The sequence below is a fragment of the Lepidochelys kempii genome, chromosome 14 (genome assembly GCF_965140285.1).
Source record: "Lepidochelys kempii isolate rLepKem1 chromosome 14, rLepKem1.hap1, whole genome shotgun sequence".
NCBI lineage: Eukaryota > Metazoa > Chordata > Testudines > Cheloniidae > Lepidochelys > Lepidochelys kempii.
Genome location: NC_136393.1, coordinates 32,413,552 through 32,437,721, shown reverse-complemented (window position 1 = coordinate 32,437,721; position 24,170 = coordinate 32,413,552). Strand labels below are relative to the sequence as shown.

Sequence of the window (24,170 nt, the reverse complement as noted above, 5' to 3'; positions counted from 1 at the left end):
TTAGTGACTCATTATAATTCCTTGCTAGTGGAAGTTGCTGCTCTTATGGGCCTGGAGTTAGAATTCCTCCACTTCTCCCAGTCTCAGAGCAGGCACAGCACTGGCCATGGCAGTGCAACCTTTCCCTAAAGGCCCCATTAATATTCTTCATCTCTGGCCTGGACAGAGCAGATCTGTACATCAAAGGGGAATCATGTTTTCATGACCAATTCACTCCTTCGCCTCCATGCACTAATACTAGTATGTTCCCATATTTCATGCGCACAGTGTTATCAGATTGTTCTTTCAGGAACTAGATTGAAACCTCAGGGGCCCCCGCCCCCACCAGTTCCTTCCACACAGGTCTCCAAACAGTCCTGAGGTGGTAAAGACTCTTGATTCCTGCTGTCCAGGGCATGATTGTAACCAGTGCCTTGAGATGAAAGGCCCATATTGATCCTCGGGGTTCTGAGGCAGCCAATTCCCCAGGGATGTAACATCTCTAGGAAATACTGTAGGCCAATCTTTCCCACTGAATAGATAATTCAAGAGTCCTGTGTTAAAGGGTGAGGATTAAATGCATAAATGGGAATTACATTCAGAACGTGACCTTGCCCCATATATTTTGCTGCAGTGCCCTGGGGAACTATAGTAAAGAACAGCATTATCAGATACATAGATGAACATGATTTGTTGGGGAAGAGTCAACATGGTTTTTGTAAAGGGAAATCATGCACCACCAATCTACTAAAATTCTTTGAGGGGGTCAACAAACATGTGGATAAGGGGGATCCAGTGGATATAGTGTACTTAGATTTTCAGAAAGCCTTTGATAAGATCCCTCACCACAGGCTCTTAAGCAAAGTAAGCTGTCATGGGATAAGACGGAAGGTCCTCTCATGGATTAGTAACTGATTAAAAGATAGGAAACAAAGGGTAGGAACAAATTATCAGTTTTTAGAATGGAGAGAGATAAATAGTGGTGTTCCCCAGGGGTCTGTACTGGGATCAGTCCTATTCAACATATACATAAATGATCTGGGGTAAACAGTGAGGTGGCAAAATTTGCAGATAATGCAAAACTACTCAAGATAGTTAAGTACAAAGCAGACTGTGAAGAGTTACAAAGGGATCTCACAAAACTGGGTGACTGGGTAAAAAATTTGGCAGATGAAATTCACTACTGATAAATGCAGAGTAATACATATTGGAAAACATAATCCCATCTATAGTTATAAAATGAGGGGGTCTAAATTAGCTGCTATCACTCAAAAAAGAGATCCTGAAGTCATTGTGGATAGTTCTCTGAAAATATCCCCTCGATGTGCAGTGATAGTCAAAAAAGCTAACTATGTTGGGAATCATTAAGAAAGAGATAGATAATACAACAGAAAATATCACATTGCGTCTATATAAATCCATGCAAAATCTTGAAAATTGCATGCAGACCTGGTCACCCCATCTCAAAAAAGGTTCAGAAAAGCACTACAAAAATGATACTGGTTATGGAACAGCTTCCATATGAGGAGAGATTAATAAGACTGGGACATTTCATCTTAGAAAACAGACGGCTAAGAGGGGGGCTATGATAGAGGTCTTTAAAATCATGACTGGTTGGAGAGAGTAAATAAGAAAGTGTTATTTACTCCTTCTCATAATGCAAGAACTAGGGGGTCACCAAATGAAATTAATAGACAGCAGTTTTAAAACAAACAAAAGGAAGTATTTCTTCACACAACGCACAGTCAACCTGTGGAACTCTTTGCCAGAGGATGTTGTGAAGGCCAAGACACAAACAGGGTTAAAAAAAGAACTAGATAAGTTCATGGAGCATACGTCCATCAGTGGCTATAAACCAGCTTGGTGTTCCTAGCCTGTGTTTGGCAGATGCTGGGAATGGTGACAGGGGATGGATCACTTGACGATAACCTGTTCTGTTCATTCCCTCTGGGGCACCTGGCATTGGCTGCTGTTGGAAGACAGGATACTGGTCTGACCTAGTATGGCCATTCTTATATTTTTATGAAATGTAGAGTCGATACACTCTCCAAGCCCTTTCACAGCATCGTGAAGAATGAGGGGAAGTGAAATAGAGCCACATACCTGCTCAAGGTGCTTCTGACATCCTAGAGAGGAAAGAGACAGAAAAACAATTTTAGTCCCAAATGCCGCCCACTGGGGATCCCAGAGAAGGGATTTTGCAGATATGGGTAAAAGAGGCCCTGCCTTGGCCCTAGGGCCATGGATTTGCTGAGTTAATGTCATCTCTAATATAAATGAGTCTGTAATTCTTCAAAGAGAAACAATAATTCACATTTCAGGAATGCACACACTGAATTACACTGTGACCTCTGACTGCTGGTCTCCAGTGCCCATGATTCAGGAGCTGTCCTATCCCTGTGTTTGGATCAGGGATGTTTATAACTCAGTCTCACCCGCAGGAATTCACTTGCTGGCTTCTGACACTTCCCCTCCAGATCACTGATCAAGTTGCTGAGACGGGAAATCTCCTCAGACATTTTAATGACATTGTCATTCTGTATCTTCACAATCACCTTTTCCAGATTTTCCAGCTGGGCCAGCAGGAGGTGCTCTTCTTCTTCTAGAAACTGCCGCAGTTGCTGAAATTCAGATACAACCTTCTGCCTCTTGTTTTGTGTCTGTATCTATTTTTTTTAAAAGAAAGGAAAGGTAAGGGTTAGAGAGAGAGTCTAGGGTCTGTTCATGGAGTGCTGATTCTGCAGGAGGGAGAATTTCTTTGAAAATTCTGTGATGTCTAACACATGATTATACCCTGTCGTTACTAGGGAGAGGATTTTCTACCACTTTCCCATTTGTCCCTAACATTTTTTCATGGTATGTTTCTATGTCTGACATAGTCAGCACACTGTGTTAAGCCAGACCCAGAGCAGCAGCCAGCAGGACTGAGCACTACATTAACAGAGATGCGAGGGGAGAGAAATAATTAACAATGCAAGAAATGTCTGCAGACTCAGGCAGATAGCACTGCACGAGACATAGTCTGCTCACCTTTGGAGGAGTTTTGTGAAAGACACAAGGGCTAGAAATTAACTCATTAATTGGAATGGAAGCTTAGATTCTACAGAATATGATGTGGTCCTGCTCCTGAGAGAGGATTTCTCAGGGCCGGTGCGTGTATGTGTGCGAAGACATAGGACTCTAACACAGACATCCATGCCCATGAAGAAACACAAAGCCCACATTCCCCAAGTCCATGGAGGAAGCTGCCTACAAACAGATGTCCTACCAGGTGCACCCGCAAAGGGAAGCCAAGGGGCCTGGCCCATCCACTTTTCACCACAGACCCAGCCATCTACCGCTCCTCTTCTCCCCAAGGTCCAGCCTCCCGGCCAGGCTGGAAGCTGGAGCCCGGCCAGGGTAAAAGAGGCCCAGGGAGCCCAGGCTGCTGGGAGAAGCCATGGGTGGGGGGTCCCGAGACCAGCTTCCTAACTGATGGCCCACTGCAAGTCCCTGCAAGTTAATAACAATGGGCACCTACCAGATACTCCAGGCTTTAAACCTCTCCAGTCACTTTAAATCTCAGAAGCTTTTCTCTCTCTTCCTTCAGAATCTCCAAATGGGCCTGAATCTTTTCCTGAAGAAACAGAAATGATTTTGGGAGGTTTCATTTTGAGAGTGCTTGGGGTGGGGTGGGGGGTTTCCATATCAAACCGAAGGCTCTGTAGGTGACTGTTAACCCTACCAGGTTTATGACATCAGGAACACCAAGGAAATGAAACCTCATTAACAGAGACAGCTTTACATTGCTTTACATTGTGAGTGAGATGAACGCACTCAGTGTCGTGTGTAGAACTCTTCTGTCAAAGGTACTTACCTGGGATGGGGCAGTGTCCTATTGCCAGTGAATGATTTTAGAAGTGTGTAGCCAGGAATGGGGTAGGTATTCTCTTTAAATCTATATTTCCTTCTATGAAGGAGAAGAGAAAGTGCCGACTGTCACAGCAGGGATCAAAGAAAACCTTTGGGTTCAGCTAGCCCTGCCCCGTTATACCTGCAGCCAATGCCAGGCCTGGAGGGAGGAGAAAAGAAGGGAGCCAGCTCAGCCAGGGGATGACTGGTGAGGGGGCAGGAGCTCCCTGTTTGCCTGCCTGAAGGGACGGAGTAGCGACTTGCCAGCCAACGCAGCCACTGGAGGCAAGTAAGCCAAGGGGAGCCTGCAGATAAGCCCCAACTGTGGGGCAACTGGACTAGTGGGGCTGTGCCCCAAACTAAAGAGACTTTAGAAGGAAGCAGCCTGAGGAAACTGGTTTTGAAGGCCCCCCGTGTCCCCCCGACAGGGAGAGAGAGACTCATCTCCCCTGTTTAGGGGTTGAACCACACAGGGCCCTGGGCTGGGACCTGATGGAGGGGGTGTGTGACCCAGATCCCCCTAAATCCCCTTTGAGCAACAAACTAGCCACTAGTTCATCTGGCCATTGAAAGCTCTATCACACCTTGCTTTTAAAGATTGGGGCTGTGGTGGGAAACTGCACATGAGTAACCTTATCTGCCTTTTAGCTAGTATTTGTTTCTTTATATACATTACACATGATTAAAATTTCACTCACTAATTTCACCCAGATGGGAGAGCAGAGTAGGGTTAGTGATTCAAATTTAGGGTCATTGGATCAAGATATTCCTGAGATACAGCTTGTTCCAAAACACAAAACAGAATGACAACAAAATGAAATAAAAACACAATATTTCATGAAATTCATAGATTCTATCCACCCTGGACACAAATCTCAGACTGAAATGTAAACCTGTGGGTAACATTCACCTCCACCAAAGTTTCTTTATAATTATAATTATTTATTGTTTCGTCTGAAGAAATGTCAGTGGTGATATGGGGGTAAGTGGCAGAGGAAGTTGGGGGGGGGCTTGGCACGGGTGGGCTGTCAACCCCAAATTCTCCGTAGGTCTTTCTGTTATTTTCTTGTCACAGTATTGTATCAGCTGTAAAATGTAGATGAGAACTACAAATGTCTAAGTGATCATTAACTCTTACAACAAGTCTCTTTCCATTTAAAATACTAGGAAATTAAATAGCAAAACAAACAAACAAGCAAAACCCCCAGGCAAACAAAGAACCCCACAACTTTGTTAAAGGAGAGTTCGGGTTGCTCATTGACATCAAAAGTTCAAGTTCATCAAAACTAAAATTTCTGAAAACCAGGAAATAAAGAGTTAATGTAAATGGCAACACAGCCTCAGCTCTGCCCTCTTTGCAGGATGACCCAGAACCCCCATCCTGCACGCTGGCACTCTGCCTTTGCAGATGGTGCAGAGCACTCAGGGAATAGGGCACATGACAACTGTAACACAGACTCAAACACTTTCTTCTTGCTAAAGTACAACTTGATTTTGGTGAGCTTTACTGGCCAGGAGCTACCTACGTCTGTTCTATGCTCAAACACTGAGTCTGTTCCCATGTGTGTCGAATTTTATAATCCTTCCTGCCCTTTTACAACCCTTTCTCACAAGATTGCATTCAACACTGTACTTTCACTTCTCATTCAACACACAGACAGCTCTCCTCTCCCACCACCCTGCTGACAAGCCCCATGGCAAGAAGATCCCCTGGGTCCTGCTGCTGACTGAACCTCCCTAACTCAGTGCTGGAATGATGCATACTGGATCCCTCAAGGTACATGTGCAGCTCTGTCCTTTGATAACAGACATGGGGGCTTCAAACCCAGATCTCACATCACAGTCACAGCTCTGAGACGCTCCTCAAACTAATCCCCAGCTCTCCGCATATCACAATCACAGCTTGTCATAAATATAAAGGGAAGGGTAACCACCTTCCTGTTTCCAATACTGTAAAATCCCTCCTGGCCAGAGGCAACATCCTGTTACCTGTAAAGGGTTAAGAAGCTCAGCTAACCTGGCTGGCACCTGACCCAAAGGACCAATAAGGGGACAAGATACTTTCAAATCTTGGGGGAAGGCTTTTGTTTGCGCTTTTAGTTTATGTGTTGTTCTCTCTTGGGACTGAGAGAGGCCAGACAGAAATCCATCTTCTCCAACCCATCCTAATCCAAGTCTCCAATATTGCAACCAGTATAGATAAGCCATGCAAGGCGGATTAGTTTATCTTTTGTTTTATGTGAATTTTCCCTGCGTTAAGAGGGAGGTTTATTCCTGTTTTCCGTAACTTTAAGGTTTTGCCCAGAGGGGGATCCTCTGTGTTTTGAATCTGAATACCCTGTAAAGTACTTTCCATCCTGATTTTACAGAGATGATTTTTACCTTTCTTTTTTTTTTTTTTAATAAAATCCTTCTTTTAAGAACCTGACTGATGTTTCCATTGTTCCAAGACCCAGGGGTTTGGGTCTTTGATCATTTTGTAACCAATTGGTTAGGATGTTATTCTCAAGCCTCCCCAGGAAAGGGTGTGTGTAGGGCTTGGGGGGATATTTTGGGGGAAGACGTCTCCAAGTGGTCTCTTCCCTGATTCTTTGTTAAATCGCTGGGAGGTGGCAGCGTACCAGGTTTTAACCTAAGCTGGTAGAAATAAGCTTAGGGGGTCTTTCGTGTGGGTCCCCACATCTGTACCCTAGAGTTCAGAGTGGGGAAGGATCCCTGACACAGCTCACTTAAGTTACTCCAACTGATTTCTTCACCATTCAGTACAGCTACACCTAACACATTGAATGCAGCTGGGGTGCATGCAGATAATTCTCAGTGACTATTCCCAACTCCAGCGGGCAGGGTGAAGGTTGCACTGGCATGGACCTTAACTCTCTATTTCCTGGTTTTCAGTAGAAAGCGTTTTGATGAACTTGAGATTGTGGCAGGGCCTGAGCTGTCACTGGGAAACCTTAACTCTGTTAACAAAGGTTTGTTGGCTGGGTGGTTAGTGTTTTCATCACTCAATTTATTATAGCCCACAAGAAGAGCAGGAAGAAGGGGCACTTCAAAATCTTTGCTGGAGTCAGATAACTTGGGACCCTGAAAGCTGGAGACTGCTGGTACAGACATTTCCAACTCAGTGGGACTGTGGCCGTTTCTTTAAGAGAGGACTCGAATCTCCCCACATGACAGGAGTAGAAATTGCTGCCACTTTCCAGCTTCTATCTACCTCTGCACATGCTGCAAGAGGAGAGTGTGTTTATCAGTTTGGTACAAAAACCGATTTCCTTAAAGAAGCGTAAGGAAAAGCGATGAGAACACGCTGCTGCTATTTTATAGCCAGAATGAATTGATAAACTGAAATAGTGTTTTAAATGGTAACGATCTCAATAAAACCAATGAGGTCAGATCACACCTGTCATAAATATAAAGGCAAGGGTACCCATCCTTCTGTATACAGAACTATAAAATCCCTCCTGGCCAGAGACAAATCCCTTTCACCTGTAAAGGGTTAAGAAGCTAAGATAACCTTGCTAGCACATGACCAATGAGGAGACAAGATACTTTCAAAGCTGGGGGGGGGGGGGGACAAAGGGTCTGTCTGTCTGTCTGTGTGATGCTTTTGGGGGGAACAGATCAGGAATGCAGCTCAGAACTCCTGTAAAAAGTTAGTAAGTAATCTAGCTAGAAATGGATTAGATTTCCTTTTGTTCAATGGCCGGTAAAATAGGCTGTGCTGAATGGAATGTATATTCCTGTTTTTGTGTCTTTTTGTAACTTAAGGTTTTGCCCAGAGGGATTCTCTATGTTTTGAATCTGATTACCTGTAAGGTATTTACCATTCTGATTTTACAGAGGTGATTCTTTTACCTTTTCTTTAATTAAAAAATTCTTCTTTTAAGAACCCGATTGCTTTTTCATTGTTCTTAAGATCCAAGGGTTTGGGTCTGTGTTCACCTGTACAAATTGGTGAGGACTTTTATCAAGCCTTCCCCAGGAAAGGGGGTCTAGGGCCTGGGAGGATATCTGGGGGGGAAGACATCTGCAAGTGGGCTCTTTCTCTGTTCTTTGTTTAACATGCTTGGTGGTGGCAGCATAGTGTTCAAGGACAAGGCAAAGTTTGTACCTTGGGGAAGTTTTTAACCTAAGCTGGTAAGAATAAGCTTAGGGGGCCTTTCATGCAGGTCCCCACAACTGTACCCTAGAGTTCAGAGTGGGGAAGGAACCTTGACAACACCCGCATGGGTGTTGCATTGCATAGGCTGGGGAAGGCTGTGCCTACCCAAATAGCCTTGTGTGGCCCTGCCCATGCTCCTCCTCAAAGCCCTGCTTGCCCTTCCTTCTTGGCCCCAGCCCAGGCAGGCTACTCCTCTTCAGGGAAGCAGCATGCTGGGGATGGGGCTAGGGCGGTCAGGACTTGGCGTAGCTGTGGCTGCCCAGTGCTGGGGGGCGTCAGGCACTGAGGCCATGCCGCCTGCTGCTTGGGGGAGGGAGGGGAACGGAGGTGCTGAGGTGGCCTGTCCTGTGTGTGGGGTGGCCGGGGGTGGTGGTGGTGGTGGTTGCATGCCACCCACCCTGTGCTGGGGACCTGGGGGGGGCACGCACCACCTGCCCACCCTGTGCTGCGGGGTGGGGGAGCACATGCCGCCTGCCCTCCCTGTGCTCTGGGTTGGGGGGGCTGGCAGACATGGAGAGGGGGGCTTCGGCAGGGGAAGGGGGTGGATCCTAGGGGAAGGGGAGTGGGGCTGGCCGGAAGGGGGGTGAAGAGGGGCAGGGGGCTCTGAGAGCCAGAGGGCACTGAGGGGTTAACAGCGATGTGTGAGGGGGCAGGAGGGTGGTGAACAGGGAAGCACAGGCAGGATGGGGCCATGGAGATGTGGGGCTGCTGAAGAGATGCTGAGGGAATACTCAGAAATCAGGGGGCGGGGGAGAATTCTGGGGCTCAGGGGAACAGAGCTGGAATAGAGGGAAACTCTCAGTGGCGGGATAAAGAGAAGGAAAGGGTGGGATGTGTGGAGAGGGGCTGTGGGGAGGCTCGAGGGAGAATATGAGAGCAAGCTGAGACTGGCTGGAGAAGGGAGAGCCAGAGGGTAGGAGAAGGGAGGGGGATGGTGAGAGATAAAATAGCAGCTCCCCCAGCCCATGGGGTAGGAGAGGGGCAGGGGGGAATCTTTTCCCCTAGAAATGGTCAAACAAGCAGGGGGGAAGTGATAAGTGGCTCATCTGCAAACGAATAAAGAATTAGCCCCAGCCTTTTGGGGCTTTCCTTGGTCCAGATGTTGCTTCCCTTTTGGAGATTTCACAAGCTTCATAAGAAGTTCCAATTCATCTTTCAAATTCAAATATGTCTGACATTGATGCTAAGACATAAATATTTCTGACTTCTGACTCAAGCCTATCTGCACCCACATTTTGGTGAAACAAAATTTTGCCCAACTCCATGCTTGCCACCCCTTCTTGTCTTTCCCCCTGCCCGCCCACAGATCTGTTACTGTTCAGGTTCAGTTTGGATGAGCTATTGCCAGCAGGAGAGTGAGTTTGTGTGTGTGTGTGTGCCCCTGGGGAAAAAAAAATGTGTGGGGGGGGTGAGACAGCCTGGATTTGTGCTAGACATGGCCCACCTTGATTACTATGCACATTGTAGGGAGAGTGGTCACTTTGGATGAGCTATTACCAGCAGGAGAGTGAGTTTGTGTGTGTATGGGGGTGGGGGGGTGAGAAAACCTGAATTTGTGCTGGAAATGGCCCACCTTGATTATCATGCACATTGTAGGGAGAGTGGTCACTTTGGATGAGCTATTACCAGCAGGATAGTGAGTTTGTGTGTGTGGTTTTTGGGAGGGGGGGTGAGGGGGTGAGAGAACCTGGATTTGTGCTGGAAATGGCCCAACTTGATGATCACTTTAGATAAGCTATTACCAGCAGGACAGTGGGGTGGGAGGAGGTGTTGTTTCATATTCTCTGTGTGTATATAAAGTCTGCTGCAGTTTCCACGGTATGCATCCGATGAAGTGAGCTGTAGCTCACGAAAGCTCATGCTCAAAGAAATTGGTTAGTCTCTAAGGTGCCACAAGTACTCTTTTTCTTTTTGCGAATACAGACTAACACGGCTGTTACTCTGAAACAGTTGATTGCTCCCATTGTGGGAAAATCACCAGCCCATTGTGTATTTTGTTTTCATCTCTCAAAATGAAAATAAGATGACCGTAATTTTTTTTAAATGATGAGCTTAAAAAATGCGAAATCTTAATTTTAACTGGACACACACACACACTTTTTTCTTTCAGTTCAGTGCAGGTTCAATCAGTAAAACAAAATTATGCTTCAGGTTCAGCTCCAGTTCCAGTACGAAATCCCGGTTTGAACTAGTTCTCCGGTTCCAATGTGAGACCAGATGGGCAAATGAGATCAGCATCGGAGCCAAAGGGAGTTGGCGGCAGCTTCCCTGGGCCCAGGGCAGGGAATCGCAGCCAGCTCCGCTGGGAGCAGCCTGGGGCCAAACCCTCCCCCTGCAGCCAGGATGGCACCGGGGGGGCACCTCTCCCTGTGGGGATGGGCAGGTCTCTCTTACCTTCCCTCCAAGCGGTGCCCTCCCCAGGAGCAGGGGCTGGAGCCCGGGATGGGGGGTCCTGGCCAGGCTGGGGTCTCTGCACCGGGAGAGGCTCCTGGGAGCAGCGGGAATCTTACTGCTGGAAATTCCCCTCTCCCAGCTGCAGCCAGGGCCCCGGGGTCCCCAGCAGCAGCCGCCGGGGCTCGGGGATCTTGCAAGGAGCGTGGCCCCCCCACAGCGCCCCAGAGTCACTGCAGCGAGAGCGATTCACTTCCTGCTGCTGGACTGGGTGACCCCAGCGATCACTGCAGCCCCCAGGGACAGTCAGGTCGATGCTGATCTCATTTGCTGGGAGCCAAAGGGCTCCCTTTGGCTTCTTTGTTATGTAACTGCTTGTTTGGGGGCTTTGGGTGGGGTGGGGAGGCTTCTATTAGGAAGCCTATAATAGCTTCTTTGTACTTGCCCATTCATTTCTCTCAGTAGCGGGTTGCTTTTCTTAAAGAAGCCTGTTGCTTGTTTTGCCATTGAAGTGTGTGGCTTGTTTGGGGCTTGGTGAGTGGGACTGGGCGGTGCCTCCGAAATGGGATTGGCTTGCTTTGGGCTTGCTGGGAAAGGGCAGTGCAGATTTTTTATCTTGTGAGACTTGGCAGCCTTTTCCAGACTGCGCTGTGGGGACAGCTGGGTCAACGACACCTGGGGAGTGGGAGCCGGAAGGGGGCTGAAAAGGGGCAGGGGGAGTGTGGGCCAGAGGGGATTGAGGCATGAAATGGGATGTGTGAGGGGGCAGGAGGGAGGGAACAGGGATGTGGGGCATGGGTTGGGACTGGGGGGCTGTGGGTGCGCTGGAGGGAGGATGAGGCAATTCCTGGGAATCAAGATGCAGGGGGAGAATCATGGGGTGGGTGGGAACAGGGCTGGGAGAGAAAGAAAATGGGAATGGGGGACAGTGAGAAGGGAAGAGGGGGAGAAAGTGGGGGGTGACACTAGGGGGCTGGAGAGAGAGTGACAGAAGAGACTGGCTGGGGGAGGGGGAGAGAGGCTAGTGATTAAGTAGAGGGATGGTGAGAGACACAATGGCAGCTCTCCCAGTCCATGGTACAGGCCAGGGGCAGTAGGAGGGGGAGGGGTCTTCCCCACCCAGCAGCCACGGGAGATTTTGTTTTTACTGGAAACGGTCAAAGTGTTGGGGGTGAGGGGGCGGCAAAGGACTAACCCCTAAGGGCTCCAAAGCTACAAGGTGAATATCCCCACAGAACTCACCCCCCAACAGACACACTATTGCATTATTTTCTTAGGCCAAAATCATGATTTCTGGGCTCTGGCTTCTGACTGGGACTGTTTGGGGTGACAGGATGGACCAGGGTCCCTCTTGGATTTCTGTGCAGGATTCAGGGCTCAGAGTCACCCCCAGAATAGCAGGGGGTGGGTCCAGATGGGCAAATGGGATCAGTATCTGCCTGGCTGTCCCTGCGGCTGCCCAGGGAGCCCAGAGCAGTCATTAGCTGCTGCCACCAGCAGGATCTCAGTATTACTTAGGGAGAAGAGGCTGGTGTCTGCCTCTCTCTGGCCTGAAGAAGATCTCTGTGTAGCTCATACACGTATCTCTTTCACCAGCAGAAGTTGGTCCAATAAAAGCTCTTACCTCACCCACCTTGTCTCTCTCTGCTCATGGTATTAGAGCTCTGGAGTTGGTTTCCCTGGGGCAGATGCAGCTCCCTGCACTGTGATCTGGGAACCTGAGCAGCTGCTGCTCCCCCAGTGCGGTCTGTGCTGGGGAAAGACCTTCATTATAGCTTCCTCCGTGCCCAGCCCAGCTGGGGACTTTCTCTGGGGGCTAGAATGAGACCCCTGAGGCAGCCCTGGGCTCTGCTGACTCCAACTCCTGAGCTGAGACTCCAGATGATGGGACAGACCTGGGGGAAAGTGCTGGGGACTAGCAGGAAAGTGACTGCACAAAAGCCCCCTTTAAGGGACCCGCTGGTGAGTTTGTACAAGAGGGGAGAAAGCAGTGCTTAATGTGTGCCAGGGCTTGCCAGAGCTGAGCCCCAGCACCTCTGGGCTTGCCATGTCAGTTATGAAAGTAAAAAAATTGCTTGAGCCCCAGCACCTCTTTCATTACAGATAAAGCACTGGGAGAAAAGGGAAGGAGACTGAAAGGGGCAGCAGGAACAATAAGTGGAAAAAGAGATTCCCAGGTCCCAACCCTACCTAGATCCATTTGCTGCCCCACCCTGGGAAGATTGACTGTCCTGGGAACAACGTGAGGACCAGAGAGCAGAAGCCAGTTCCTGTCTCTGCTGAGTCACTGCGGGAGGGATGCGCTGCCCTCAAGGACAGTGTCAGGGGAATTCCCCAAAGTGGCTCTTTTGATCCTACTCTTTTCTAGCATTTGCTTCAGAGACTCTTTTCCTGGGAGGGTTTAAAATTCCCACTCTAGCAGTTCAAGTGCAGAAGGTGGAGGCCGACAAGGATTATAAAAATTAATACTGGCCGCTCCAGGCTTGTATTACGCTCTCAAGTTCACTGCTTTTCTCTGACCTTGGATGGGTCGATGCTGCCACCACCCAAGTGCAAAAAACCCCTTTGAGAACCCAGGAAGGGGCACTTGGGAATTCCTTCCTGTAGGGTACCCTCAACCCCTTTCACCCCCGCCCCCTGGGGAAGAGCAGAGAAAGAAAACAAAGGAAATTAGCTGTTGCCACCAGCTAATTAAACAACACATGCACAAACCTTTTAGGACACAAAAATCCAATCCTGTTCTTAAAAAAAGGTAAATTTTATTAAAAACAAAAAGAAAGAAAGAAAATACATTTGGAACTTAGGCTTTTTGCTAGATTTAAAAAAAAAAACCAATCAATTACAAGGATTAAACACCAAGATAGCTCTCTTGAAGTCCAGCTTAAAGGTTACAAGCAAAACAAAAGCACCTGGGGTTAGCACAGAGGAGTCCACAAGCCATAAAGAAATAAAAGAGATAAACCTAATTGCATCTTCCTAGACATTTCCTGATCTACTTACATATCTGGGGTTTCAGATGAGTAGTTTCTAGGTATGAGCTGATAATTTTTTCATACCTGGCCCAAAGCTTTTACAGCATAGTTCCAGCCCTGTTTCTGCTTCTCCGGAGAAGAACAACAGACAGACAAAGGGGAAGTTTTTTCCAATTTTAAAAAGTTCTGGCCTTCCCATTGGCTCTTTTGGTCAGGTGCCCACTCCCTTCCTTTTCCCTGTGCAGGGAGACTTTGTTAACCCTTTACAGGAAAAGCAAGTAGAGAACAACTACTAAGAAAAATGTTATCTGGCTGGCTGGGTGTCCATAAAAGGGAGCTTCCCCCCACCCCTTTCATTTATCACCCCCTACCACCACCACCACCAAATCACAGATGGTGCTGGCCAGCCTGGTTTAGGTCGGGTCCACACAGTCTGGGATTTTTTCCTGGAGGTTTAGGAAACAGAATTAATAAGATACATGCACCTCTAATTTTACTACTAATCACATAAAGACCTAAACTGTATTTTTCACATTTCAAGGACTACACTGACTTAGAATACAGGGACATTTTTACCTGGCTGATTCTGGGAAACCTTCCCAGGAGAGTGCATCAGCCTCTTTGTTAGAGGTGCCTGAAATGTGTTGTATTTTCAAATCAAAGTCTTGGAGATCTAAACTCCACTGGATAAGTTTTTTGTTCCTCTCTTTGACTGTGTGAAGCCACTTCAGTGCAGCATGGTCAGTCTGCGGGTGGAACCGCCATCCCCAAATGTCTGGGCGTAGCTTCTCCAGAGCGTACCCGATGGCGTAACATTCTTTGTCTGAGGCTGACCAGTGGCTTTCCCGCTCAGAAAGTGTTTTGCTGAGAAACACGACAGGATGGAATTGTTGATCTGGTCCTTCCTGCATTAAAACTGCTCCTACACCACACTTGGACGCATCTGTGGTTATGACGAATGGTTGGTTGCCCTTAGTACAGGGTCAGACGTAAGGGCTGCCTTAAGCTGGTTAAAGGCTTTCTGACACTTCTCAGTCCACTGAACTGCATTTGGCTGTTTTTTCCTGGTTAGGTATGTCAGTGGGGTGGCAATTTGGCTGTAGTGTGGTACAAATCATCGGTAATATCTGGCCAAGCCCAAGAAGCATTGGACCTGCTTCTTTGACTTAGGGACAGGCGAATTTTGGATAGCATTTACTTTAGCCTGTAGGGGGTTGATAGTTCTTTGACCCACCTGGTGTCCAAGGTACGTTACCCTGTTTAGGCCTATTTGACATTTTTTGGCCTTAACGGTTAATCCTGCCTCCCTTATGCGCTGGAAGACAGCTTGGAGATGTACCAGGTGTTCTGCCCATGAATCTGAGAATATAGCTACATCATCAAGGCAGGCGACTGCAAATTCCCCAAATCCAGCCAGAAGGTTATCTACCAGTGTCTGGAAGGTGGTGGATGCATTTCGCAGTCCGAAAGGGAGCACATTAAATTCATACAGCCCTATATGTGTGATGAAGACTGACCTTGGCTGGGTCTAATCAGGGAGTGAAATGGACGAAAGCCCCTTCTGAAACCTCCCCAATTTCCTTTCTCTCTCTGACAGGCTGAATATTAACAATTGTTTCCCTCCAGATTGTCCAGTCTTCCAGAGGATGGGGCAGGGAAATGGCTGTGGTGGAGCCAGCTCAGGTAGGGGATTTTCAGGAAGCTGCTGGTAGGTTTGTGCTGTGGTCAGGGTGGGGTGAGGGGGAGGAAATACACAGGGTGAGGCAGGGAGAGGACAGGGTGCCAAAAACCCATTGGGACTTGCTCAGGCTAAGGCCTGATTTATGAATAGGCCCATGGGAAGGGTGGGGTGAACATTCCCCCATTTCTGGAACAGGAAACAACCCCCCTGGACAGGGCTGGGAAAACAGACCAGAGTGCTGGAGCCTGAACCCCCTAGCCAGAGACTGCGGTGAAATAGAAAGGGAAGGTGCTGGGATTTGGGTCTCTGTTCCCTGCTTGGAACTTTGCTTCCCACCTCAGCCTGTGCCTAGTAGGTGTCTGCCTAGTACAGGGGTGGGCAAACTTTTTGGCCTGAGGGCCATATCAGGTTTCGGAAATTGTATGGAGGGCCAATTAGGGGATGCTGTGCCTCACCAAACAGGCAGGCATGGCCCGGCCCCCACCCCCTATCCGCCCCCTCCCTGCTTCTTGCCCCCTGACACCCCCCCGGGACCCCTGCCCCATCCAACCCCCCCTGTTCCCTGACTGCCCCCCTGGAACTCCTGCACCATTCAACCACCCCTTCTCCCTGTCCCCTGACTGCCCCCAGAACCCCTGCCCCTGACTGCCCCCAGCTGCCCCATCCAACCCCCCCCCCTCCTTCCTGACTACCCCAGGACCCCTGCCCCCATTCAACCCTCCTGTTCCCTGACTGCCCCCCGGGAACTCCTGCACCATTCAACCACCCCTTCTCCCTGTCCCCTGACCGCCCCCAGAACCCCTGCCCCTGACTGCCCCCAGCTGCCCCATCCAACCACCCCCCCTTCCTGACTACCCCAGGACCCCTGCCCCCATTCAACCCTCCTGTTCCCTGCCCTTTGACCGCCCCGCCCCCTATCCACACCCCCGCCCCCTGACCACCACCCTGAACTCCCCTGCCCTCTACCCAACCCCCCTGCTCCCTGCCCTTTGACCGCCCCGACCCCTATCCACACCCCCGCCCCCTGACCACCACCCTGAACTCCCCTGCCCTCTACCCAACCCCCCTGCTCCCTGCCCCCTTACTGCACTGCCTGGAGCACCGGTGCCTGGCAGAGCTACAACTGCGCCTCCCAGCTGGAGCCAGCCACACCACCATGCAGCTCAGAGCACCGGGTCAGGCCGGGCTCTGCAGCAGCCCCGCCGCCCAGAGCATTGCGCTGGCTGCGCAGTGACTGAGGCTGTGGGGGAGGGGAACAGCAAGGGAGGGGCCGGAAGCTCAGGGGCCGGGCAGGAGGGTCCCGCAGGCCAGATGTGGCCCGCATGCCGTAGTTTGCCCACCTCTAGCCTGGTAGGTGTGTGGTAAATGAGAAGACCCTGCCCTCCTCTGTTTGCTGGGAGCTCTCAGTCTCTTGCTACTCCCTGAAGCCTTCTGAGCAAGGTGGGGTGAGATTCTGCTACTCTGTGCCCTCCCCCCCAGCTTCTTTCTTTCTTTCTTTCTTTCTTTCTTTCTTTCTTTCTTTCTTTCTTTCTTTCTTATGAATAGTGGGATTTTGGCTGGGGCAGCAGGTACTGAGTGGGGAGCACCTGTTGTTTCAGATTCCGGTGACCTTCGAGGAGGTGGCTGTGTACTTCACCGAGGGCAGGGGGCTCTGCTGGACCCCAGACAGAGAGCCCTCTACTGGGACATTATGCAGGAGAATTATGAGACTGTGACCTTGCTGGGTAAGGATTTCCTGTCCCCTCAGCTATTAGAAATCGTGGGTCTTCATTTCCAAATCTGGTCAGGTGCTTCCCTGATGAGCTGGACTGGAGGTGAATGGGTCCTGTATGCCATAGCTGCAGTGTGAGAGAGATTTGCATCTCCAATGGGACAGGGGTGTCAAAAGCTAATGGACATGCTAAATCATCCCCACGCCTCCAGCTTTCAAGGGGGTAGAAGCCATGTATTGTCTTGTCAGTACTGTTTCTCACTTACACACAGAATTCCTGTTCACCTCACTTCTTGGGACTAGCTCCAGCCATGGGAGGGCTCTGGGCTCTCCCGGTTTATAAATAGGGAGGGTTTTAACTCCAGAGCTGTGTGTGTGTCAGCAAGGCCATCAGTGTGCACAGGTCCTGAAAACTCCTAGTGAGGGCATGACAATTCCCCTCACCTCTCCAGACATCTGTCTCTCCCCAGGGGGCTCAGCAACCGTGTTCCCGTCCTCTTGGATTCCATGTTCCCCCAGCACAGTATGGGGATAGGTTCAATTCATGGAATGTCCTTTGTGACAAATACTCTACCAATCCTCCATGCACCCTGATCTTTTCTCATTTCAGTCCCTGAGCAGGATTTCCCATTCCCAAACCTGACCCAATCACCCGGCTGGAATGAGGGGAAGAGCCATGGGTACCTGATCTCCTGGCCTTCCAGGAAAGGGTGATTCTGAGAGGTACCCACATAGGTAAGGAGTCAGTGAAATGGACAGAGAAACCACCTGGCAAATGAGGGAAAATGTTGAGAATCCCAAAAACGTGGTGTGAGCAAATGCCTCAGTCCTGCCTCATCTCACCCAATGCAGGGCTGTAGTCAATATATATCATTCATGGCTTTCCAATCGTCCTGTAAGCTGCAGGAGTTTCCTTCCCTGTGAGTGTTCGGATGGGATGTGGAGGCACAATACAGTTGTTCAGTCTTTGAAACTTTATTGTGTTGGGTTTTCCCTTTGTGCTATTCCTTTTTCTCCCCAGCACAGGCATTTACTCCTGCCTGAATTGTCTCTCTGTCTCCCAGCAGGTGATGAGAGAGTGAGTGAGAACGAGGAACAGAATCAACATCAGGAAGTTCCTGGGAAAGTGGAACCACAGGGGACCTTTGTGAGAAGAGCTGAAGGGAATTTCTCACAGTGCTTGGAAGAAGGAAAAACCTGTGGAAATTGGCATGCGTCAGAGAGGCTGCTCGGAAACCACCCCAGGAAGAAGGTGGCTGAATCTCTCAAATATGCGGGAGGATTCAAGGATCCTGAGGAAACCACAGTCCAGCAGACAAATCACAATAAAGAGAAACCCAATCAATGCCTCGAATGGGGGAAACGATTCATTCTGAGATCACACCTTAATACACATCAGACAATCCATAAAGGAGATAAACCCCATAATGCAGGTGTGACACAGCACCCCATATTCATCATAATGATATCATAATTATATGATTATGACATAATTATGATACATCTTGTACAAAGTGTGTCATGTGAGGGATCTATGGAAAAGTTATGATTTGCTGAGTACGATTATTCTATTTGTATGCATGTACCATTTTGTATCTGAAGTTATGAATATTAATTATGTATCTGTATTTCAACTGTGCTTACTCTGGGTAACACACACAACTAGCCTCTCAGGTATAACAGTGAAGAAGCTAGAAAGTGCTAATAGCCCATCAGCAAAGACAATGGACCATGGAAAAGGTTTGTCTTCATTGGGGAATGTTTCAGCCAGTCTATGAGTAATGGTTCCTGTGACCCAGCAAGGCATGCAAGGCCATGTGACCAGACCACATGACACTAAATTCCATTTTGGTACCTGTGTTTTTCCGTGAACTGGGCTGGGAACTTAGTTTGAAACAAAAGGTTTCTGCCATATGGAGAGACTATATAAGGTGGGGAGTGACATCATGATTTGTCTTCGCTCCCCCACAATTCAACACCTGAAAGAAGCTCTGGAAGACAAAGGATTGGGAACAGGGGAAGGGAAGCCAAGCTGCAAGGCACATGTTCCTTGTGCCTTAAGAATGTGCAAGCCTGCTTGTATCATCAGACAAGGGGAGATATTGCTAATTCAAATCCTATCTTTCGAGTAATTTAGGCTTAGTTTCCAATTTTGTTTATTTGCTAGGTAATCTGTTTTGATCTGTTTGCTATCACGTATAATCACTTAAAATCTATCTTTCTGTAGTTAATAAACTTGTTTTATAAGAACATAAGAATGGCCATACTAGGTCAGACCAAAGGTCCATCTAGCCAAGTATCCTGTATTCTGACAGTGACCAATGCCAGGTGCCCCAGAGGGAATGAATGGAACAGGTAATCATCAAGCCCTGTCGCCCATTCCCAGCTTCTGGCAAATAGGCTAGGGACACCATCCCTGCCCATGCTGGCTAATAGCCATTGATGGACCTATCCTCCATTAATTTATCTAGTGCTTTTCTGAACCCTGTTATAGTCTTGGCCTTCACAACAGCCTCTGGCAAAGAGTTCCACAGATTGACTGTGCGTTGTATGACGAAATACTTTTTTTTGTTTGTTTTAAACCTGCTGCTTATTAATTTCTTTTGGTGACCCCTAGTTCTTGTGTTATGAGAATAAGTAAACACTTAGAATCATAGAATATCAGGGTTGGAAGGGACCTCAGGAGGTCATCTAGTGTAAATCAATAGAAGATGTTTGGATGTGCCCCTCTCCTATGTCTATAGAGGAGCAGGATCAATGGCCTATGCAAGGGGTGGACAACTGGGTGTACTGTGTATAAGGTGTTTTGCTGGGAATGTACATATTACTGGGGGCACAATTACACCAGCTCATAACCAAACTACACACATCTACATTCTGCTATATGGACTTTGGTGCACAAATGGATCTGTGAATCTTATTGCTGTAAATAAGCCAGTGCCTACTGCCTGATTCCATACCAAGTGGTCAAGCTGGTTTGGACAATATCCCATTTCTCTGTGAACATTCAATGGACTTATGATATGGACAAAAGCAAGCAAAACCTGCAGGGGCAGCTTGTTGCAACTGCCAGCAACTGGACACATACGATCGTGACCCCGTTGAAGGAGGAGAGGCAGTGTTTTGGGGGTGTCTCGGATGTTGGACCATACTGCAGTGGTCAGGACTCAGTGTTGCTGTGGATTTTGAATTGTTAACTGTACTTGTGTTACGTTGCATAGGGAGATAACGTATAAGTAATGTAATAAGCCCTCCAAACCCTGCAGTGTACTAGACAACCCGGACCCAACCTTCTCAGGCCCACTCTAATGGGAAGTCTGGAACACTAATTGGAATAGGTGTGGTATGCCCGTATGAGAGAAGGTGCAGGGCACTATACTACACAAGGGGCAGTGGGACAAATGGAATATCGACACCTTCCACCTTGATGCCATGCCCTATCAGGAAATGTGTCGCCATATGTCCTATGCTTTTCCAGGGATACCTGGGCAGGAGGATCCCAAAAGAAAAAGAAAAAAAAGGGGTGGAGTGTTAGGATATAGATATTCAGGCCTCTCTTCAAAGGCCTGTACTTTAAGAATTTAGGTGTATTCTTATCACTTGGCTAGTTCTAGAGGTATAAAAGAAAGAAATCACTGTCTGCCAGTGTAAGGGCCTTCTCTTACTGTGACAGTTTGTGGCCCTGTGCTTAGGCTCAGGCCTTTGGCCTTTGGCCAAGCAGCAGAGGCAGCCGTAAGCTGGGAAGCGAGCGGTCACATCCTCACATTCCAAACTAGTCACATTGAAATAAGGTGCAATTGGGCTGTTAGGCACTATCAGGACAGGATTGTATTCCTATCACCTCCAGAGAAAGGGAAGTGCCTAGAAAATGTAAAAGGAAACTTAGTTTGATAGCATCCTGTCTGGCAAGAACTCACTTATCAATAGCTGGGATGTGAAACCCTCACTTCTGTATTCTCTTGTCATTATAGTTTCAACTTTGCTATTGTTTATCTGTATAATCTCTGTCTGGTTCTGTGATTGTTCCTGTCTTCTGTATAATTAATTTTGCTGGGTGTAAACTAATTAAGGTGGTGGGATATAATTGGTTATATAATCATGTTACAATATGTTAGGATTGGTTAGTTAAATTTCAGGAAAATGATTGGTTAAGGTATAGCTAAGCAGAACTCAAGTTTTACTATATAATCTGTAGTCAATGAGGAAGTGAGTGGGTGGGGGTGGGGGTGGGGGTGGGCGTGGGCATGGGGGTAAGGGGGATGGGAACAGGGAATGGGGGTAAGAAAATTGGAATCATGTTTTGCTAAAGGGGGAAATGGGAACAGGGAATGGGAGTAAGGAAGTTGGAATCATGTTTGGCTAAGGGTAGGAATGGAAACAGGGACACAGGTGTAAGGCTCTGTGGTGTCAGAGCTGGGAAGGAGGATACTAAGGAAGGAAACTGGAATCATGCTTGCTGGAAGTTCACCCCAATAAACATCGAATTGTTTGCACCTTTGGACTTCGGGTATTGTTGCTCTCTGTTCATGCGAGAAGGACCAGGGAAGTAAGTGGGTGAAGGAGTAAGCCCCCTAACACCCCTGCTCAAAAGCAGGACCCATCCCCAATTAAATCATCCCAGCCAGGGCTTTGTCAAGCCTGACCTTAAAAACGTCTAAGGAAGGAGATTCCACCACCTCCCTAGGCAACGCATTCCAGTGTTTCACCACCCTCTTAGTGAAAAATTTTTTCCTAATATCCAACATAAACCTCCCCCACTGCAACTTGAGACCATTACTCCTTGTCCTGTCCTCTTCCACCACTAAGAATAGTCTAGAACCATCCTCTCTGGAACCACCTCTCAGGTAGTTGAAAGCAGCTATCAAATCCCCCCTCATTCTTCTCTTCCGCAGACTAAACAATCCCAGTTCCCTCAGCCTCTCCTCATAAGTCATGTGTTCCAGACCCCTAATCATTTTTGTTGCCCTTCGCTGGACTCTTTCCAATTTATCCACATCCTTCTTGTAGTGTGGGGCTCAAAACTGGACAGAGTACTCCAGATGACGCCTCAACAATGTCGAATAGAGGGGGACGATCACGTCCCTCGATCTGCTCGCTATGCCCCTACTTATACACCCCAAAATGCCATTGGCCTTCTTGGCAACAAGGGCACACTGCTGACTCATATCCAGCTTCTCGTCCACTGTCACCCCTAGGTCCTTTTCCGCAGAACTGCTGCCTAGCCATTCGGTCCCTAGTCTGTAGCGGTGCATTGGGTTCTTCCGTCCTAAGTGCAGGACCCTGCACTTATCCTTATTGAACCTCATCAGATTTCTTTTGGCCCAATCCTCCAATTTGTCTAGGTCCCTCTGTATCCTATCCCTGCCCTCCAGCGTATCTACCACTCCTCCCAGTTTAGTATCATCCGCAAATTTGCTGAGAGTGCAATCCACACCATCCTCCAGATCATTTATGAAGATATTGAACAAAACTGGCCCCCGGACCGACCCCTGGGGCACTCCACTTGACATCGGCTGCCAACTAGACATGGAGCCATTGATCACTACCCGTTGAGCCTGACAATCTAGCCAACTTTCTACCCACCTTATAGTGCATTCATCCAGCCCGTACTTCTTTAACTTGCTGTCAAGAATACCGTGGGAGACAGTGTCAAAAACTTTGCTAAAGTCAAGATACAATACATCCACTGCTTTCCCTTCATCCACAGAACCAGTAATCTCATCATAGAAGGCGATTAGATTAGTCAAGCATGACCTTCCCTTGGTGAATCCATGGAATAAAGTCCTTATTTACTTTCTCCACACCAGTCCTGATTTTATAGACCTCTATCGTATCCCCCCTTAGTTGTCTCTTTCCCAAGCTGAAAAGTCCCAGTCTTATTAATTTCTCCTCATATGGAAGCTGTTCCATACCCCTAGTCATGTTTATTGCCATTTTCTGAAGCTTTTCCAATTCCAATATATCTTTTTTGAGATGGGGCGACCACATCTGCGCACAGTATTCAAGATGTGGGCATACCATGGATTTATATAGAGGCAATATGATATTTTGTGTCTTTTTATCTATCCCTTTCTTAATGATTCCCAACATTCTGTTTGATTTTTTGACTGCCACTGCACATTGAGTGGATGTTTTCAGAGAACTATCCACAATGACTCCAAGAATTCTTTCTTGAGTGGTAACAGCTAATTTAGACCCCTAAAAAGTATGGCTCTGGTTTGGGAATCCCCCTCACATTCTCAGCCATGAAGACTGATGCAAAGAATTCATTTAGTTTCTCCGCAATGGCCTCATCATCCTTGAGTGCTCCTTTAGCATCTTGATTGTCCAATGGCCCCACTGGTTGTTTAGCAGGGTTCCTGCTTCGGATGTCCTTAAAATTTTTTTTGCTCTTAGTTTTTGACTCTTTGGCTGGCTGTTCTTCAAATTCTTTTTTGGCCTTTCTAATTATGTTTTTATGCTTCGTTTGTCAGAGTTTATGCTCTTTTCTATTCTCCTCATTAGGATTTAACTTCCACTTTTTAAAGGATGCCTTTTTGCCTTTCACTGCTTCTTTTACTTTGTTGTTCAGCCACAAGTGACACTTTTCTGGTTCTCTTACTATGTTTTTTAATTTGGGGTATACATTTAAGTTGAGCCTCCATTATGGTGTCTTTAAAATGTTTCCATGCAGGTTGCAGGGATTTCACTTTTGGCGCTGTACCTTTCAATTTCTGTTTCACTAACCTCCTCATTTTTGTGTCGTTCCCCTTTCTGAAATTAAATGCTATGGTGTTGGGCTGCTGTAGTGTTTTCCCCACCACAGGGATGTTAAACCTTTACTAGTGTGTCTTTAAGTGAGGTGTTTGGGAAAATCTCTGCTTGGTAAACAAAGGCTGTTGCACATCTTCCCCACATCGAGGGGGGAGAGAATTAATTAATGAGCTTGCATTGTACACATCCTGTGCAGTGCAAGATGGTATAATTCTGGGCTCATACTCCAATAGGGGAGCAAGGCTGGGGAGCTGGGAAAATGGAGGTTGTCTCCTGTTTGTCCTTGAGTGGCTTAGGTAAAGCACTGAGGTAACTCAGTTAGGTGTGTGGCGTCACCTGCTGTCATGTTGGGTGATAACAGGGCCTGGAGCGGCTGGCTGTGTATCACCAGTAGAGCAGTGTGAGAAAGGACAACTCAGCTGAATTGTTAGGAGGCACAGCAGTTCCAACCACTCCCAGACTACACCCCGGGGAGTGACAACCTCTCACAGCGGGCAATGACCCTAACTCAGGCTGAGCAGAGGGAACCTTTTCCCAGTGCCTTCCCCAGCAACCCTCCCACCCTTAGCCCAGTGCTGCCATGCTCTCCCTGCCAAAGTTACTGACTGGGTGTGGGAGACCTTTCCTTCT

At 48.0% G+C, this 24,170-nt stretch overlaps 1 protein-coding gene and 1 long non-coding RNA gene across 11 annotated transcripts in view; one reads left to right on the top strand and one right to left on the bottom strand.

Annotated features, from left to right (window-relative positions):
- The window catches only part of LOC140898275 (uncharacterized), a 2,445,793-nt gene that overhangs the window by 2,127,963 nt on the left and 293,660 nt on the right, over positions 1-24,170 (top strand). The window lies entirely within an intron of this gene.
- Positions 2,422-10,624, bottom strand: LOC144929437 (uncharacterized). Its single transcript, XR_013634668.1, has 3 exons — positions 10,427-10,624; positions 3,500-3,595; positions 2,422-2,645 (listed from the first exon to the last, which is right to left on the bottom strand). It is a non-coding gene; the product is annotated as an uncharacterized LOC144929437 (long non-coding RNA).